The following is a 19113-nucleotide window of genomic DNA, read 5'->3' as shown; positions in this document are numbered from 1 at the left end:
CAAATTATCAAAGCACAACAATTTCTTACAGTCACTGAAAGAATAGATTAAAAATTTCACGGAGTTAAAAAACAAGAAATTATAAAAATATGTTGCAACAGAACCTCCGTTTTCCAAGGAATTGGACAGAAAAATAATCAGAATAAATGACATTACTTTCCAAATGTCATGCCCATATGATTCTTATACTTGTTTTTTTCGTTTTATTATCTTTGATTGCAACATTGTAACGTCAGTGTAGCAGTGTGTGGCTATACTTCAACATCCGGTGAGGTTAAGTCACAAAACTTGTTCTCAAATGTTAATCTCTTTTGTATTTCTCCTTCCTCAAATCAGATACTTCCTTTTCTGTACTGAGCCCAATTTAACATTAAGTGCTCATATTTCATATTCTGCCTCTATTTGCCTGGTCAACACAAAGATAATAAAAACAAGAAAGCCAATGCAGTAGTTAATTTCTTCTAGCATTGACGAGATCTCTGCGTAACTAACAGGTATTTAAATAAGATTAAAAGTATATCATATAATTATTTTTTGGTTTTGTAAAAAAGCTGTGTTTTGATGTTTTAATGCATTTGTATAAAATGTCATCTGTAAGCTTTAATTCTGAGTTGTGAAATGTCATTTACGAGGACTGCATGTACAGATGAAACTACAAATAGCTGCAATGTGCTGTTGAATATGGGTTACATGCTAGAATTACCTTTAAATATGACAGTTTAAAAAAAATAAGTTCACAGAAAAAATATGAAATCAAATGCTTTTCTTTACCTTTTAATATTGTTATTGCTGCAAGTTTTTAAGTTGAGTTAAGCATTTATTATTTCTATAACACAGAACATTTAAAGTGATTATGATAAATTACACTGTCGTGGGAGTTTTACAAACCAGTTTTGACTAGTAAAAAAGTGAAAGCATGATGACTTGGGAAGTTAAAACTGCACAACTGTCAGGTTGATTGAAGACTTAGATCATGCACCATGGTCCAAAAACAAGATTTTTTGGTAAGTTTTCTCTTGTAATGCTATATTTTCCCTATGCTGCATTTGTACAACTTTAAGCCATTTTGAAATTTAATATCAATCCCGTTTCTGCTGTCAGTACTATGAGTTTGCAAATGTGCAGTACCCACAAGGCATGTAAAATGTGTGAATGACTGGAGTTTAACTATCTTGGAATGGTATAAGCATTGAATAGTAATTTCCACAACTGGGACGTGTGCTTAGATTTCTTCTATCCTTCACTCGATCCTTCATACTTCCTTTTTGGGAGCAAACTTGACCAATGAGGAGTATATCCCTGCATAATGCCCACCCTTTGTAGTTATATTAACTCTAGTAATACCAGAAAAAAGATGTTTCTATGCAGAAAGGCCTGAGGTCAGAAATATCATTAATAGCTGCTACAACATAACAATACCTCACATTAAAACATTATATTAATTTAATTTCTCTCTTCAGAATATGTCTGATACTTCAAGTAAAATTGATTTTAGTGAGTAAATGTGGTATTTATTTTCATTAAGGTTTCCAAAAAAAAAAAAATAGCAGCTGACAAAGTCTGGAAGCATCAAACAAAGAAGTCCTCCATGGGTTTTGACTTTATGAAATTCACTTATAACTCAAACAGACATTTGTATACAATAAGGCAGCATTTAAAAAAAGGATTTTTCATGAGCTTGCTACTTAATGAGTATATCCAGGCAGAAAAATACAGACATAGAAAACAAAATCTTTTTTAATGCCTTTCTAAAATAAGTTGATACAGCTAAGAGAGCTCAAAGATGGCATTCTAGTCCAAAATTATGTAGTATGTCCCACCAGTAACTGCAAATGGGAACAGCTGAACTGGTAACATATAACCGAATTATATTCAGATGCTTACATTTTTAGCTTCAGATATATTAGTAAAAATATTGTTATAAACATATGGAGCTTTATATTGTATTTTTTATATTTGATATGCCTATTTTTCTGAACTTTTATTACATTTATGATAATGTCTGCTTGTGCAACAGTTCGTAATAGAGAGTTCTCACTTTTTCAGACCTATTTTTTGGTAATACTTGGACTTTTAATTTTATGTGTGTGTGTGTGTGTGTGTGTGTGTGTGTGTGTGTGTGTATATATATATATATATATATATATATATATATATATATATATATATGTATATCTGTGTGTGTTTGAATATATATTTATAAACTATATATTATATATATTGTATATAGGTTCATAGGTGTGTACTAAGCTAATGGTCCTGGAGCCTTTACAAGCCTAGCCCATAGGATTACCCTGGTATCGTGCCGCCCATCCTTAGTTCTCAGTGCCTCAGTCGAGTAGAGCCACTGGAGTGATCCCCGAGGTGAATTTTCTATTTCCCATCCACTCATCAAGATTTCTCTTGAAGAGGGCCAGTGAGATACTCTGTTTGACATGCAATCTGTTGATTGTGGTAATGAGGTTAAGGTCTCTGGAGTGTGTGGTGCAAAGGGATTAGGATTTCTTTAGATGTAGCATTTCTAACAGAGCTGGGTCAGACATGGCTTTGCAAGGCAAGCAGAGATCACCTCTAAGTAGGTGATATGAGACAGAGAATAGTTGGGAGATTTTTTGAGTCTGTCTATATAGGACAAGCTTTTAAGGCCTAGGATCCTCTTTGTGAGGTACTTTTGCAGCCTCTCCAGTTGTTGCAGGTGTCTAGTGAAGTACATGCCAAATGGGGCATTGTACTCGACTGGCCTAATGAGGGAAGAGTAGAGGGAGACAATGACCTCTTTCTTCCTGGATGCAAAACCCTTAGTAATGAGATGTGCCACATAGAAGGACTTTCTGACCACAGTGGCAATGTGGTGGTCAAAAGAGAGGTTGCTGTGAACCTGTGTTCCCAGATCTCTTATAATGCCTTCTGTGTTCAGTGGACTACCATCGATGTGGTAATTCATGGGAACTGGGTTTTTCCCAAAGGGGATGATGACACATTATTTTGAGCTTAAGGCCATGATTCTGACACCAGTCGTTGGTCTCAGTTAGGCCTTTCTGTAGGATATCAACATCACTTGGGGAGTTAATAATAGCTCCCAACTTGCAATCGTCTGCAAACTCTGTCAGCCAGAGTCACTTCATGCTGGCCTGGACTTCAGAGAAGTAGACACCAAACAGGAGAGGACCCAGGACTGAACCCTATGGGACTCCACTCATGACTGGTCAACAGTCTGACTTGGAGTCAGCTATTTTCACACTGTGGGTTCTATCTGTGAGCCAGTTTGCAAACCACCCAGCGACAAAGGGGCCAATGCCCAGCTTAGTGAGTCTCTCCATGATTCTCGAGTGGGGAATGGTATCAAAGGCCTTGGCCAGATCAAGGCAGGCTGCATGAACCACCCCGCTCCCATCCACAGCTCTGGTGACTGACTCAAAGAAGTCGACCAGGTTAAGCAGGATGTATATATATATTTACTATCTATATATATAGTTGTACATTTATGGGTTTATGTCATATTATTGAGTTTCAGAAACTTGAAATTCATATGGTCAAGACCATATGTTTGAGTTTCCAAAAACACGATAATATGACATGAACTCAAATATCTATATCTGTGTCTATCTATCGGGTCTATATTAAATAAGTGAATGCTTAAAAAAGCGAACGCTTATTCATCAGTCCTAGTTCAGCAAACGCTGAAAATGCAGAATACTCGGAACAGCAATTTTTTTCCCAATAAAAAAAAAAATCACTTTTCCGCCAAAAAAAAAACAAACTTAAAACAGTATTTAATGTGGGGACGAAGCCCCCCACACCCTCTCTACTTAAATATACCAACTCCAAGATCATACCACAGTGGATGAAATGGCAAACTCCCGAAACTGGTCCAGCAATTTTTTTCCCTGTGTTCACTGAAATAGAGTCGATGAATCAGCGTTCGCTTTTTTAAGCATTCGCTGATTCAATATAGACCCTATCTATCGATATAGTCTAGTGAATTACTTCATTCAATATAAAATATTAAAAGCAAGTAAAGCACAGAGATAAGCTTTCATCACAATTGACTTTATCTAATCAATTCCACACAAAGAAAAATCTAAATTTATAACAAGCAATCAGTTACTCAGTCAATGATCTTATTTTTAAACAATGTTTGTACACATGCTTCATTCAGTATCAAATGTAACTACACCACCAGGGCTATCTGTCAGCATAACTGTTTCATTTCACCAATATATAATCTGCAGTGGTGGTGCTGCGGTAGCATTGTCGCCTCACAGTAAAACGTTGTCCTGTTTGATTCTCAGCTAGAGCGTCTTCTGTGTGGAGACATGCGTGAATGGGCGTACCTTCATTGAAGGTTGTGTGTCAGGGCTGGCAACTTGGCATGTAAAAATCTGCTGCCAATCATTAGCGGACCGGAGTTCCACTGTGGCGACCCCTAACTGGGAAAAGCCGAAAGACACAACAACATTAATGTCCAAATGTTTTTTATTGTATACTACACTTTCAAAGACCTGAAATACAAACTGTAAATTGTTAATAAAGATGAACAGGCAGCTTCAGGACCTCTTTATAAGCTTGAGTCTGACTGATGTGGGCATGTGTAGTTTGAAGGGGGCTGATCTGTGATACCCATTATTCCCCCAAAATAAAAAAAACATAGTCAAGGATAAACAGAATTTACATGTTAAACCCATGGACTACAAGCCTTAGTTACTAGGCCTATATTTATGTCTGATGACTCCCTCCTAATACTATGTTATGATTTCCCTCCCTCAACACTTTATGCCAGGCATTAGCATTTCACATTTTTTATGTTAAAAGGCCCTAAATTTTGCATCTAGATGCTAGAGGTATTGCAGGGTATATTTCGCACTTGAACCCTGTGGTCAGTAGATATGTTAGATCACTACAAAATAACTTTTTTTCCTGAGAAGGTACATCATTTAAGGGAAATAAGAACAAATGGTGTTAAAAATATAGGGTACAGCTGGAGACAATCAGAAATTTACAGCTGAATATGAATGCACTTAATCAGAAACAGCTTAGGAAGCTTGGCATAGCAAAGCAGGAGGTCTAAAGTTACATAGATACTAAACTAGCCCTCCAGCATGCTTCGATTTAATCCATGTGGACAATCTTCTCACCAAGAAATATGAGATATTTTATAGCGCAGCTTAGACAACAGAAGGCAGAGCACATGGTCCCATGGATCTATGAAATGAGGACTATCATCCCAACTAATGACCCTCACTGCATTATAGAGGCTTTTAGAGACTATTATAAAACTCTGTACACTACCCATGTTCAGACGAGTGTAGAACAGGTAGCTCAGTCCTCCTTCATCTAGGGATATGATTTGGTGGGAATAACAATGGATTAAAAAATAGCAAACATTGGCCCCCATCACATCAGGTAAGTTAGATGAGTTCGTTGTCCGATAGAAGAAAATAATTTGAAAATGTATTTTTCCTAAAAATTCTAGCTTTATAACTATTACCTTCATGGTCTTTTGAAAGTTTCACATCCAAAAAAGAAATTTCATCTTTCTCATATGTGTGAGTGAACTGTAAAAAAGTTGTAGTGTTATTTAAATATTGAATAAATAAATGTACTTCATATTCATTACAGTTAAATAAAATAAAAACATCATTTAAAAACCGTGTGTAAAACTTTATCATATTAAAAAAAATTGTTGGTGTCATTAAATATATACCTGCTTTCCCATTCAGCTAACACCAAGTTTGCATAACTGCTACCACATGGTGACCCCATGGCCACTCCTTTTTTTTTTTTTTTGCAAATAAAATTTCGTGTCAAACAAAAAATAATTGTTGTTTAAGATAATATCTAAAAGTTCCACTATGTTCGACAACTCAAGGTTTGTGGCTCCCCTACTTCTCAAACCCATTCAACACCTATTTTATGGGGTATACATGTGTATAAATCTTTCACATCAACAGTTAAAAAGGCATATTGTTTACCGTATGTTAAAGCATTAATATCATTCAATAAAGACCATGAATCGTTGCATATATGTGATTCTTTGACTATGTATTTCTTTTTTTTAGATGTGAAACTTTCAAAAGACCACGAAGGTAATAGTTATAAAGCTAGAATTTTTAGGAAAACTACATTTTCAAATTCTTGTCTTCATTATACAAGCCAACATCCCCTACAACAAAAAAGGTCAGTAGTAAAGGGGCAAATTGTTCGGGCAGCCAGAATTGTCACAACAGAAATTGATTTTTTAGTAGAATGACTTGACTTCTGTGTTTATTAAGAGAGGATACCCGGACAATTTTGTGAATGAGGTAAGAACTGAAGTAGTGAATAAACTAACACAAGGAGTTTATAAAGCGATTTTGAGTGAGCATAATGCTCAGGATTTTATTTTAAATGACATAAACATGAGTAATAGTGTAACTAATAGTGAATTTTCCAACAACTTATTATTCATCACTACTTTTAGCACAGATGCACTAGCTATAAGAAATGTTATATATAACAATTGGCCCTTATTAGCTTCAGACACAGTTTGCAATAAGTTTTTTAATATGAAACCAAAATTTGTTTTTAAGAAAGGTTTGAATTTTAAAAACATTTTAAATTTTCAGGATTTACCTAATAGTAGAATTAAAGGCATGTTCAAATGCGAATCTTGCCCTCATTGTAAGTACATTGACATAGGAAGTTCCTTCACCATTAGAGATAGAAAGTATGAGATGAGACATAAATATAATTGTAATTCTAGTGGAGTTGTTTATATAGCTTTATGCCAACATTGTCCCAGTTCCACATAGGGAAGACAGATAGGAAACTGAGAGAGAGACTTTATGAACATCTCTATGCTATAAAGAAAGAAAAGTTAGAAAATGCGTTGGCAAACCATGTAAAAAACATCCAGGACACTGGTTTAAGTTCAGGATTATTGACCAAATCCAAAAGGAAGAGGGGGGACCAGCATCTTTAAAATTAGAAGCATGTGAATTAGTTTGGCAACTACGTTGCCATTCATAGGTATTACCTGGGTTAAATAATGTTTGTTCAATTACTTCCATGCTAAAGTTAAAGAGCTTGAATAGATAGGTAAGGCAGGGATTTTAACAAATAACTATTAAATATGTTTTAATTTTTAATGGTTTTATGTTTGAATATGGTTTTAAAATATATGTAAAATAATGTTTTATTAACATAAAAGTTTTATGTAACAATTAATTAAGCTTTATAGCATATAAAATATGTAAGTCTTTAAGTAATTTGTAGGGCAAACCACATGACTAGTGTTGGAATATGATCAGGTGATTGATCACATGATGAATTTTAAAGTATAGCAATTGAATGTTTTGTGTTGCATGTGTTTTTCTGAAGAAGTTTGGTATTGTACCAAACTAAAGCGCTCATAATATTAATAAATGTGGGTTGTGTGCCGTGCTGGACTGAGGCTGCTTCTCTGTAGATAGAAGAAATGTAGAAGGATCCCAACTGATGTTCGGCAGCTGGGATGGGACACAATTACGGCTATGTGGCTTACCCTAATGAACAAGATCCTGCAGGGTGAACCTCCCCCATCCTATTGGAAGCAAGAGTTAATATCTGTTATCCTCAGAAAAGGTAAAGATCCCCTGAACTTCTCGTCATACAGCCCCATTATTGTCTTGAACCATGATTATAAGATGTTCATGGGTATCTTAGTAAGAAGGATTTCTTCTAAACTTGAACATTCTAGAGCAATGTGACTTTGTCCAAGTGTATAGGACATTTGATAATATAATCCACACCAATCTCATATTTAAGAAGGCTGAGGATGCAATAAATCCATTGTTATTAGTTAGTTTAGATGCAGAGAACATGGAGTTTGTCCATTTGTTGCATTCTGTTAACTTTGATTCAAATGCAGGGGTTAAACTCTCCTCTGATTTATCACATAGGTTGCAGATAACTAGAGGGATCCCTCAGGGTCTTTGCTATCTACCTGGAGCATTTGGTGGCTTATATTCGAACATCACATTTCCTGTTTTAACCACATAAAAGCATGCGCTATCCTCATATAGGGCACAGTATAAAACATAATCAGTACTGAAGTCATAATAACAAACTGTCACATGATGGCACTGTTGTAACAAAGGAGAGAAGATTTGTTAGAGATAAAAATGATGCCATTTATAATTGAACCTTTAATTGGATTGCAGGGACTACAAATGATGCATCTGGTGATAATAATGGGTGTGATATGGTATCAAATAAAGGTGTCCCCTTTAAGCTTTCAGGGGCTAAAGTCCACTATGTAACTCCTGTTACTAACAGAAATGTTTCCATAGATACACTAGCTGTTTTTGTCTGTCCAACCAGTGATGGTTTTATAGGCATGCAGTGGCCAGTGGCATACTCCAGAAGGAAGGAGGAAGTGTAGCAGCAACAACAGATGTGGCCTACAGGTGTTCAGAGGTGCAGCATGAATGGAGCATGAGAGGAAGTTTTATAAAGCCATACCTGGGAGTAGGAAGTAGGCAAAATACTGTTGCAGAAGATAACTTATGTGCCGTAATTTAAGGAATGCTGTTGTATTGCTAAATTATTGAGAGTACTGAGAAAGTGACTTTTTTATTGACTTAATTCTGACTGAAATAAATCTGATTGAGAAATGTTGAGCTTATGATTGCTTCTTAGAAAGGGTACGGAAATGTGAATTTCTGTAGGAGACCAAGCACATTTATACCAGTGAGTAACCCAAAGATGCGAGACATAAATCTTTTAACTCAAATAAAAGGAAAGCTCTAGGTCTGTTTATTAGAAATAAGACACTGACGTAAATACTGTTGATAAGGGTAGTGGCATTGTTACGTTATTAAGAAGCTGAAAATGCTAGCTGAAACATGTCTATAATGTTATTGCATGTGACATTTTATTAACACATGGATATGTGAATAGTGTTTTATGTGAATTAAATGCAAATGGTGAAATAGATGATGATTTAAAATACACTTAATTTGTTCCTGCTTTTAAAGTTTCTGTTTATGGCTTACAAAAGGTGCACAAGACAAGAACCCATCAGACCTATGATTACTTCAATTTTTTTCAGTTTGTATACAGAACTTAAGGAAGAATCCCACATGACTTGTTTTTTTAATTTCTCCAAATCTTTTGGGCTTCTAATACCATAATGGGAATGGACCCCATTCCTAAGTCAAATGAAATTAGTATTGCTTCAGTCTTTGATGTCCGCCAAAAGTGCTCTTTGCAGCACCTGCATTGTGCCCAGTAATGACTCATTGTGCAATTTGTGTGGGGTTACATGTATTGGTAACATATCTAAATATGATTGTAGATTCTTTTTTATAAGGCCCATTGTTCCTACTACTGTTAGAACTGTCTGGGTATCTTTCTTCCACATTGCTCTCATTTCTGCCTGCATATCCTGTTATTTTATGACTTTGTGTCTCTCTGTACGCAAGACACTGTAGTCACTGGGTGTAGTGATTTCAGTGATCACTGGGTGTAGAGATTTCAATGATCAATGCTACTTTTGTCTTTTCATGCATCACTATATCTGTTTTTTTAGCATCTGTCTTTTGAACTGTTGGTAATGGGTGATCCCATGTGATGTAAACTTTATCATTTTCTATGATGCTTTGTGGCTCATGTTTTCAGTATTTTTCAGCCATTTCAATACCATAATGTTTACACAATCCCCAATGCAACAGTCTCGCCACATTATTATGCCTTTCAGTATACAGTCCTTTAGCCATTAGTATTTCACAACCAGCAACAAGGTATGTGACTGTTTCCAATTTGGTTTTACAAAACCTTCATTTGTCTGTTTCTCCCACATGTTCAATGGACGTTGTAAACCATTGTGTACGTAGCCCACTATCTTGGGCTGCCAATATTAACCTTTCATCTCTTGGTTTCAATTTGCCTCTCCTTAATCGTTCCTGTATTCAATCCTGATCAACATGAGGTTTTTCCAGAAGTTTTCTATACTTGCAACTATGTTTATGCATTTTCCACATTTCATACCTTCTCAGCTGGTCCTTCACCTTCTATTCTTTCTTTTGTTTTTTTGGCACATTCAGTTGCTGCCTGATTTTTATCTACTTTGGGTTTGATTTCCATTCCTGCTTGATGCCAATATGCTTCTGCTACACTAAGAAGGGAAGTCACCTTAGATTTATTCTCGTCATGTTTCAAAACTTTCACTATGTTTGGGTCTTGTGAGGTCAGCAGATATGTGTGGAATCCCACGATTGTAGACCTATACATGTAATCAATTTCAAGGAGACCCATCCCTCCTTCGGAACACGGAATATATAATCTTGGTATGCAGTAATTTTTATAAATCATTGGGTGAGCATGAAGCAGCCTTCTTATTTTCCTATCTAATCTATCCAACACATTTTGGAGTCAGTCAATAACTCCAAAACTGTAAGATAGTACAAGAGCTACGTGATGGGCAGAAAGGATTTTTGTTAAAATTATCAAAGGTACAGAATAACAGAATGATGTAGTCAGTTTTTGTAACATTGGATGCTGAATTATTATTTACTATTATTCCATATCATGAAAGATTCTATAAGTGATTAAGTATTTATAGTGCTTTTAATAATGATGGTCTTGGATATATTGTGTTGTTTTAGTTATATTGAAAAATGATGTGCAAAGTATATTATAAACAGGTTTTGCTACAGCTATTAGTACAGCAGTATCCCCAAGTTATCCTTTACTTATTTAGTATGATAGAAGGATACATTTGATGTTCATCGTATTACACTGCTGCAGTCATTACACTTGGCTTAGTACATAATGGTAATGTAGATGTATTTGAATGCTGTGTTCTTGAGAAAGTGTTGGTTAAGAAAGGTGACGATAGGTTAATAAAAAGCTATTTATATATTGAAATATAACACCATGTCACCTAATGGTTTAAATTTAGAAATGAATTGGAAAAGTTTATTGTAGTTTTACATATAAGTAGTCTCTTTTAGACAAATGGTATTAAATAATGTAGACTAATTTAATATAATTGTTTAATTGATTGTAGTATTTATATGAGTGGGTGTGTTCTGTAATTTATGTTCATTGAGGGCTAAGCTGTATTAAATTTTTCAGAGGAACTGGCGTTGTTTTTTCGGCTTCGGCCTGATTACTTTCTAGCATTGTTTGTGATTACACTTGGCTTATCCTGCCGTCAGGCGGTCCCGCAGTCGGCCTGAGTTCCAAAGTTTTGGTCCGGCGTCGGTTGCTGTCGCTTCTTCCCTGATGTCAGTGCGACAGGGGTATATAATATGCAGCCGACGCCATTTTCTTCAGTCTTTCTTGCCGCGCAGTGCCCGAAGCAAAAGCAGTTTGCAAGTGCTGGTCAGCCGACTCCTGAGATTTTCTTTCCAAATCCAGAGCCAAAGTCTTCTACAAAGCTAAGTACCCTGTTGGGGAAACTTTTTCTTGCCTCAGACCGATGTCAGTAAAAGTTAATAACTGTATTTCTTGTGGGAAGCAAATACCTCATAAGGATTTCCATTCTTATTGTATCCCATGCCTAGGCCCAGACCACGACATCACAGGTTGTCAGTTTTGTGCTAGGTTTAACAAGCGCACTATTAAACATCGGTTTGATTTTGCCCGACATTATTTTGGCAGAAAATTCAATTACACCATGCCGTCGGAACTACCGACGACCGGAATACACAAAAAGCGCTAAGACAAGGACAGGCATCCGAGGCCCAAAACTGACGACGAAGCCTCTTCTAGGCCAGTCACCGGTTCTCCGGTTTTCAGCGAGGTGCCTTTGCAGCCCCTGACGATCGCTTCTTTAGAACCACAGGCCACCTCTGACTCCCATGTAGAGATGGCTGGGCCGAGACTAACCCTTCAGAGGGATCTGGAGTAGCTGAACAACCCGTAGCTTCAGAGGGTGTTTTCAGACCTACTCAGTTAACCATTAAATCTTCTGCTAAGTCTAAAAGTCCTTTAAAAACAAAGAAACAAATTCAACATTCACCAGGACAGGCCTCCATGCCTAAGAAACAAATGCTCAAAATGGCTGAAGACTTAATCACTCTGATCAGGGGGTCCCATCCCCCTCCTGATAAAAGGCCTAGACAGGATGCAGACTATATCTCGTCCGACCAGGTATCCATCTCTTCAGATTCATCCTCAGACCTAGGATACTCTTTACCCCTTATGAGGATTCTGATGCTGAGGAATCAATTCCTTCAGCCTCTCCGCCAGAGGACTACTCCTTTGGGGAAACCTTACATACCATGAGGGAGCATTTCCATTGGGAGGGCCAGGATTATTCAGAATCCAAGAAAAGGCTCAGAGATTTCCTTTTATTACCTCAACACAGACCCCTTGCTATTCCGCCAGTGTTAGATATTGTGGATGATGTGTATACTGAATCCAGTTTAAATCCTGATTCTTTATCTCCTGCTCCAGTTAAGCAAGACAGATACTACAGAGTCCCTGACTCACAAATTTCTTTATAAAAGCCCTGTTGCTGACCCTGAAACTATTTCTCAGGACCTCAAAGGGGTAAAGGCCTCTTCAGAAAAGAATCCAGTCCCCTCTGACAGAGATTCCAGAGCATTGGACATATGGAGGAAGAAAGTATATACATCTGCTACTTTAGCAATGAGGGCCTTAAATTGCCAGTTTCACATGCTAAAATATCAGCAATATTTGATGTCTCAGTTGAAACAAAAAATGCTTCCAAACTCAGATCCTCCTAATTATAAGGAAACGCAGGATTTATTGCATGCATCTGAACAAGTGGGAAAACATACTTTGCAATGTGGATTGGATTCATTAGAGGCCTCCTGTAGTGCAGCAGTTACAGGATCTGCCATTAGAAGACATGCTTGGTTAAAAGAACAGACGTTACCAGATCATGTTAAAGTAAAATTATTGGATGCACCTTTGCAGCAGGATGTTTTATTTGGAGTTAAGGCAGAAGAGGTATTAAAGAAAATGGAGGATAAGGCAAAATCTATGCAAACAGTGAAGGATTTCTTACAGGTTCAGCCTCCTCGATTTAGCAGAAATTGGCCAACAAAGAATTGGTCCTTTCCAGTTACAGACAGACCTCAAAGGGGCAGATACAGACGTCCAAGAGGTAGAGGTCAACCACAAGGCCCTTACAGGCCTCGACAATGGGGTGCATCAACCCAGAAAGAAGGGGAAGACAGGCCTCAACCTTATAAAAAACAGCCCCAATGACTTCCCACTACAGCTGCCAAGCAGTTCTCTCTTGGCAGGAAAACTGGCACTTTTCTGTCACAATTGGCATATGATCACCAAAGACAAATGGGTTCTCAACATTGTTTCTCAAGGTTACAGGTTCCACTTTCATACTCTGCCAAGGTTAACAGGAATGCCAAATCTGCCACCAAATCAATGGGCAGAGGCTCAAAGACAAATTACAGCACTCATGGACATGGGAGCTATTCAAAAGGTACCACCACAGGAGCAAGGACAAGGATTTTACTCAAGACTCTTCCTGGTTCCCAGAAAGGACAAAGCCTGGAGGCCCATTCTGGATCTTTCTTCTCTAAACACTTACCTGGATGTTCCAAAATTCAAAATGTTGACACTACAGCAGCTTCTTCCCATGCTGGGCAAGAAAGCTTGGCTCATAACTTTGGACCTCAAGGAGGCATACCTGCATGTCCCTATCAGACAAAACTGCAGAAGATACCTCGGATTCATAGCATGTTCAATGCACTATCAATTCTCTGCACTGCCCTTTGTCTTATCTACTGCACCCAGGGTCTTCACAAAGTGCCTGGCACCAGTAATTGCATTTTGCAGACAGAAAGGAATTTAAATTTATCTGTACCTGGACGACTGCCTGATTCAAGCAGAGAGCAAGGACATTCTTCTAAAGCATCTGCCGTTTGTAAAAAAGTTATTAAGTTGCCTAGGGTACACAGTAAATGAAAAGAAGTCAAAGCTAGTGCCCTCACAAGAGATGATATTCCTGGGTGCCAGCTTGAATACAATGGCCCAGATGGCTTATCTCATGCCAGACAAGCAAGGACAACTGACTCAATATTTTCAGTTGATGGCAACAAAGACCCAACTCCCTGCAAGAAAAATTCTGCAGGCCTTGGGTTACATGGCATCTTGCGTACTACTAATTCCATATGCCAGACTGCATATGAGGAAACTACAATGGTACTTAAAGAGTGTCTGGTCTCAACACTGTCAAAGTTTGGAAACAGTAATACCACTAATTCCTTGCCTTCAACAGGAGTTTCGATGGTGGGCTCAAGCCTGTCACCTCAACAAGGGACAGCCTTTCACTCAACCCACAGCCAGGCAAACACTGACAACAGATGCTTCGGATTATGCCTGGGGAGCACACATGGCAGGAAAATGTATTCAAGGCAAGTGGAACGCAGAACAAAGGCATCTTCACATCAATCAAAAAGAGATGCTAGCTGTACAAAATTCCCTTATAGCTTTCAAGGACCTTCTGCATCCAGGACAACTTCTACTAAAGACAGACAACACCACAGTTATGTGGTACATAAACAAGCAAGAGGGCACTCATTCATATCCCCTCTGCAGATAAGTCATGGCCTTGTGGAACACAGCTCTAACCTATCAAGTTCATCTGCAAGCACAATTCCTGCCAGGAGAGAAAAACACACTGGCAGACGACTTAAGCAGAAACATCATGGATCCTCACGAGTGGAAATTACATCCACAAATATTCAGAATGATAACACAAAAATGGTGGAGCCCGGACATAGATCTGTTTGCATCCCCAATGAACTGCCAGCTACAGAAATTCTGCACAAGGACTTACCACCCACAAGCATGGAAAGTGGATGCCCTCTCATTCAGCTGGAAAAACCTACAAGTATATGCTTTCCCACCACTACCTCTCCTTCCAAAGGTACTCATAAAAGCCAGGCAAGAAAATCCAAAGATGATCCTGATTGCCCCAGACTGGCCACGCCAGCACTGGTACCCAATCTTAAAGAACTTAGCACAAGGTCCACCCTGGATTTTGCCTCAAATCCCACATATTCTGACTCAGCACAACAATCAGATACTTCACAGCCAGCTAAAGACTTTAAACCTGGCTACATGGCAGATTCCTTAGTCAAGCAAGCAATGCCTCTCTCCAAAGCTGTTATGGATGTCATTCTGGAGGCCAGAAGGCCTAGCACCAGGAAAGCCTATTCGGATAAATGGAAGAGATTCTGTGCCTGGAACTAGGCTCACAGCCTTGACCCTCTTGTCCCAAATATTCCTCAGGTATTACAATATTCAACTGAGATGCTGGACAAAGGCCTCTCCTTTTCATCCATCAAGATCCACGCCTCTGCCATCTCTGCTCATTACAACACGGACCCACCTATTTTTTTCTAATCCTTTGCTAAAACAGTACCTCAGAGGGGCTAAAAACATAAGACCGCCCCGTAGAGCACCATCTCCAACTTGGGACCTCAACTTTGTGTTGGAAAAATTAACCTTACCTCCTTTTTTGCCAGCTAACTCAGCAGATTTAAAATATGTGTCTTGGAAAACTGCTCTGCTCCTGGCAATAACCTCAGCATGAAGAGTTTCAGAATTACAGGCACTAATGGCAGTGGAACCTTTCATCATTTTCCACCAAGACAGGGTGTCTTTAAGAACAAACCCTACTTTTATGCCAAAGGTGGTATCAAGTGTGGCTCTAAACCAAACTATTCACTAGCCAACTTTTTATCCAAACCCACAGAATAAAGGGGAGAGACTTCTGCATTCTTGGGACATACACAGGCAGTTACGCTTCTACCTAGACAAAACAAAAGCTTTCAGAAAAACTGAGCAATTGTTTGTAGCATATGCTGCAGGAGCACAGGGAAAAGCTATTTCAAAACAGACCATTTCAAAATGGATCGGGCACTGTATATGTTTCTGCTATACACACCATGGGAAAACTGTACCTAACAGCATTAGGTCTCATTCCACCAGGGCAACAGCCACTTCAACTGCCTACCTCAGAGGAGAACCTACCAAGGACATTTTGGAAGCAGCAACTTGGAGTTCTGTACATACCTTCACCAAGCATTACCATCTGCCTCTATACTCTAAATCCAGAGCTGGCTTTGCCACTGCAGTGCTGCAGGGCCTTATAGCCACCCCTAATGCCTTATAGAACCAGCCACCCAACCTCAGCTTTTGGGATTCTACTCAAGTGCAATGACTGCAGCAGTGTAACACTATGAACATAGTACAGTTTTGTACCTACCATAAATGTAGATGTTCGAGTGTAAACACTGCTGCAGTCCAGGTTACCCTCCCTCCTTCCCCTCTTACTTGCTGGTACGTACCTATGTCTTCTACCCTTTACTACCTATGGGGAGTATTTGCTGGTATCTGAAAGTTTTTGATTGCTTTTCATATGTATGTTTTATTAGCAATTTGCATTGCCTACCTTTCTGGGAGCACCTGACATCTGGGGCAAGAAAAACTGAAGAAAATGGCATCGGCTGCATCTTATATACCCCTGACCAAGACTTTGGAACTCAGGCCGACTGGGGAACTGCCTGACGGCAGGATAACTCGAGTGTAATGACTGCAGCAGTGTAATACATTTGAGCATCTAAATTTATGGTAGGCACAAAACTGTACTTTTAGAATACTCTGCTCTTTAACTATATATAGTTTGTAAAATATCTAGGAAGGACTACTACTGATTTTCGATTTACTACAAGCTCTAATTATGAAAAAAAAAATCACTTTTCAGATATTAAACTATGAAAGACCTAACACATCTGAAGGTATAAACCAGTATGTTTAAAAAAGAAGTGAGTAGGGGTGTATAGTTAGCAATATGCATTGCAGACATTCATTATGCAGCATTATAAGGTCTCATTCCCTGCATTGTTCAATATTCACTACAGATGAAACCAGACTTCAGTCAAATCTGAATTATATGATGCACAGATTTTGAGTATAAACATAGTGGAACTGATAGTTATTAGACCATCTCATGGACTGAAAAATAACTCCAGTGCTTGCATTAATGGCTGAGGGAATAGACCCAATTCCTATCATGTAATATTGTTATTCAGAGACACTTGTTAGCCACAGTGAGGAAAGACCTCATTATTAGTTAATATGCATGTCACTTATTCACTGTTAACTGTTGCAAATGCAGATTAGTGCTTTCCTGTGGCAGTTAAGTGTCTGCAGCTGCATCATAGCTTAAGAGTAATTCCTAGTGTCACATGTTTTTCTCCCATCCCCATTGTGTATATGTGCTATTAAGTCATGACATGTAAGACTTATCCCTGGAGGCTGGTGTTTCTTCCCCAATCCTCATTCTATTTTAGTGCCATTAAGGTGTAAAATGTTAAGTTATCCCTAGTGGCTAATGGTTCCACTGACCTTCATATTTACAGATATACTTGGTGGGTAATGGTCCCCCTAACCCAATGTTGCATGATTTATTCATTGGTCTAGTGGTATGTGCAAATATAACAGCCCCCACCCATGCAGTCTCTCTCTCTCACACACACACACACACACACACACACACACACACACACACACACACACACACACACACACACACACACACACACACACACCCTATCTACCCAGTCATATTCACAGACACTCATCCATTTACCCATATTAAGTTTCTGCTGTTCGTCTCTCTGGATACTTCTTCCAGTAGCAATTTCTTGCATTTTCTTTCAGGTCTTCCTTCACTGTGGTTTATTTTGTTTTTCAGAGACTCTGCTTTGGACAAGTCCCCTTTCACAAAGGGAAAATGCTCTCTCTGGTCGGGCTTCATTCAGCTTCCTTTTGGTTTTGCACACAGTAGTTCATTATACATTCTTCTCCTCACTAATGCAGCCAAGTATCATTATAAAATATGTAAAAAGAATGGCATTTATATCCTAGACCTGGTCATTACCAACATGGGAAATCGGTGCTCCACACCTGTGGTCACCCCCTCGTTGGTCAGGTCTGACCATAAGCAAATCACCCTTGACATCCATATCCCACCCCCCCAGTAAGGAAAACTCTGTAAAAAAACTTCTCCAAAGCCAACTTCATGCTACTCAAGTCAGAAGTGACAAACTTCATGACACCCATGCAGACGGGAACTGAAAGTTCAACTGCTGAATCGTACACTAAGGCAATGTACGAGCACATCCACTCATGCATGAATCGTGCCATCCCAAATAGAACCAAGATGCTCTACTTCAAAAAAAGGACGCCAATCTGGTGGTCCCCTGCCATAAACAAACTTTGCAACAAATGGAAGAAACTGTTGCAGAAAAGAAGAAAATCCCAGGATGTAAAAAACTCCCTTACCAGCCTCAGTAAGAAGCTGAGATCCCTCATAAAATCCTCCAAAGCTAGTTATGAAAATAAAATTGTCAAAGATTCCAAAGACAACCACAAGGCATTCTATAACTATGTCAAAAATCTAAATGGCAATGCTCAGATCTGCTCTGAGCTACAACAGAATGGCATTAAATATACTGCTCCCAAGGATATTGCCAATATCCTGGCAGATCAATTCAGTGCCAACTTCACCCCCCTCTCACACCCTAAACGGCCCATCTCAATACCGGAAGATTACCAAATTCCAGTAATAATGGCCACAAAGGTAAAAAAGCACTCTCCAAAACTAAGAATACAGCATCCATGGAACCAGATGACATCCCAAGCTGTGTATTACATGAACTATAAAATGAACTGGCACCACACCTAAGTGTCATGTTTAATCATAGCCTCACCTCAGGCTTCATGCCTACTGAGTGGTGCACAGCTGCAGTTATCCCACTCCACAAGGGGGGATCCACCTTGGATCCCAGGAACTACTGCGCCATCACTCTGATAAGCCTGATCTGCAAGGCCATTGAATGTATTGTCATGGAACTTATAAACAAAGACATTCGCAACCTTCAAACACTGGACCCCACCCAGTTTGGGTCCGTGAAGGGCTGATCTTGTCTGCTGAACCTGATTGACTTCTTCAAATCAGTCTCCAGAGCTGTGGACGAGGGTAAGGCAGTCCACACAGCCTATCTGGACATTGCCAAGACCTTTGACACCATCCCCCACTCTGGAATCATAGATAGACTTACTAAGCTGGCCATTAATCCCTAT

The 19113-nt window shown here is 38.7% G+C and overlaps 1 protein-coding gene across 3 annotated transcripts in view; it reads left to right on the top strand.

Annotated features, from left to right (window-relative positions):
- The first annotated feature begins 331 nt into the window (after window positions 1-331).
- The window catches only part of LOC122807195 (caspase-8-like), a 215838-nt gene continuing 197056 nt past the window's right edge, over window positions 332-19113 (top strand). For all 3 annotated transcript variants that reach the window (XM_044078246.1, XM_044078245.1, XM_044078247.1), the window contains exon 1: window positions 332-494. The gene's annotated coding sequence lies outside the window, so the exon portion shown is untranslated. The remainder of the gene's footprint in view (window positions 495-19113) is intronic.

The sequence above is a fragment of the Protopterus annectens genome, chromosome 7.part0, assembly GCF_019279795.1.
Source record: "Protopterus annectens isolate FY-2018-M chromosome 7.part0, PAN1.0, whole genome shotgun sequence".
Taxonomy (NCBI): domain Eukaryota; kingdom Metazoa; phylum Chordata; order Ceratodontiformes; family Protopteridae; genus Protopterus; species Protopterus annectens.
Note: the sequence above shows the minus strand (reverse complement) of the source record. Positions and strands in the feature narration are given on the sequence as shown.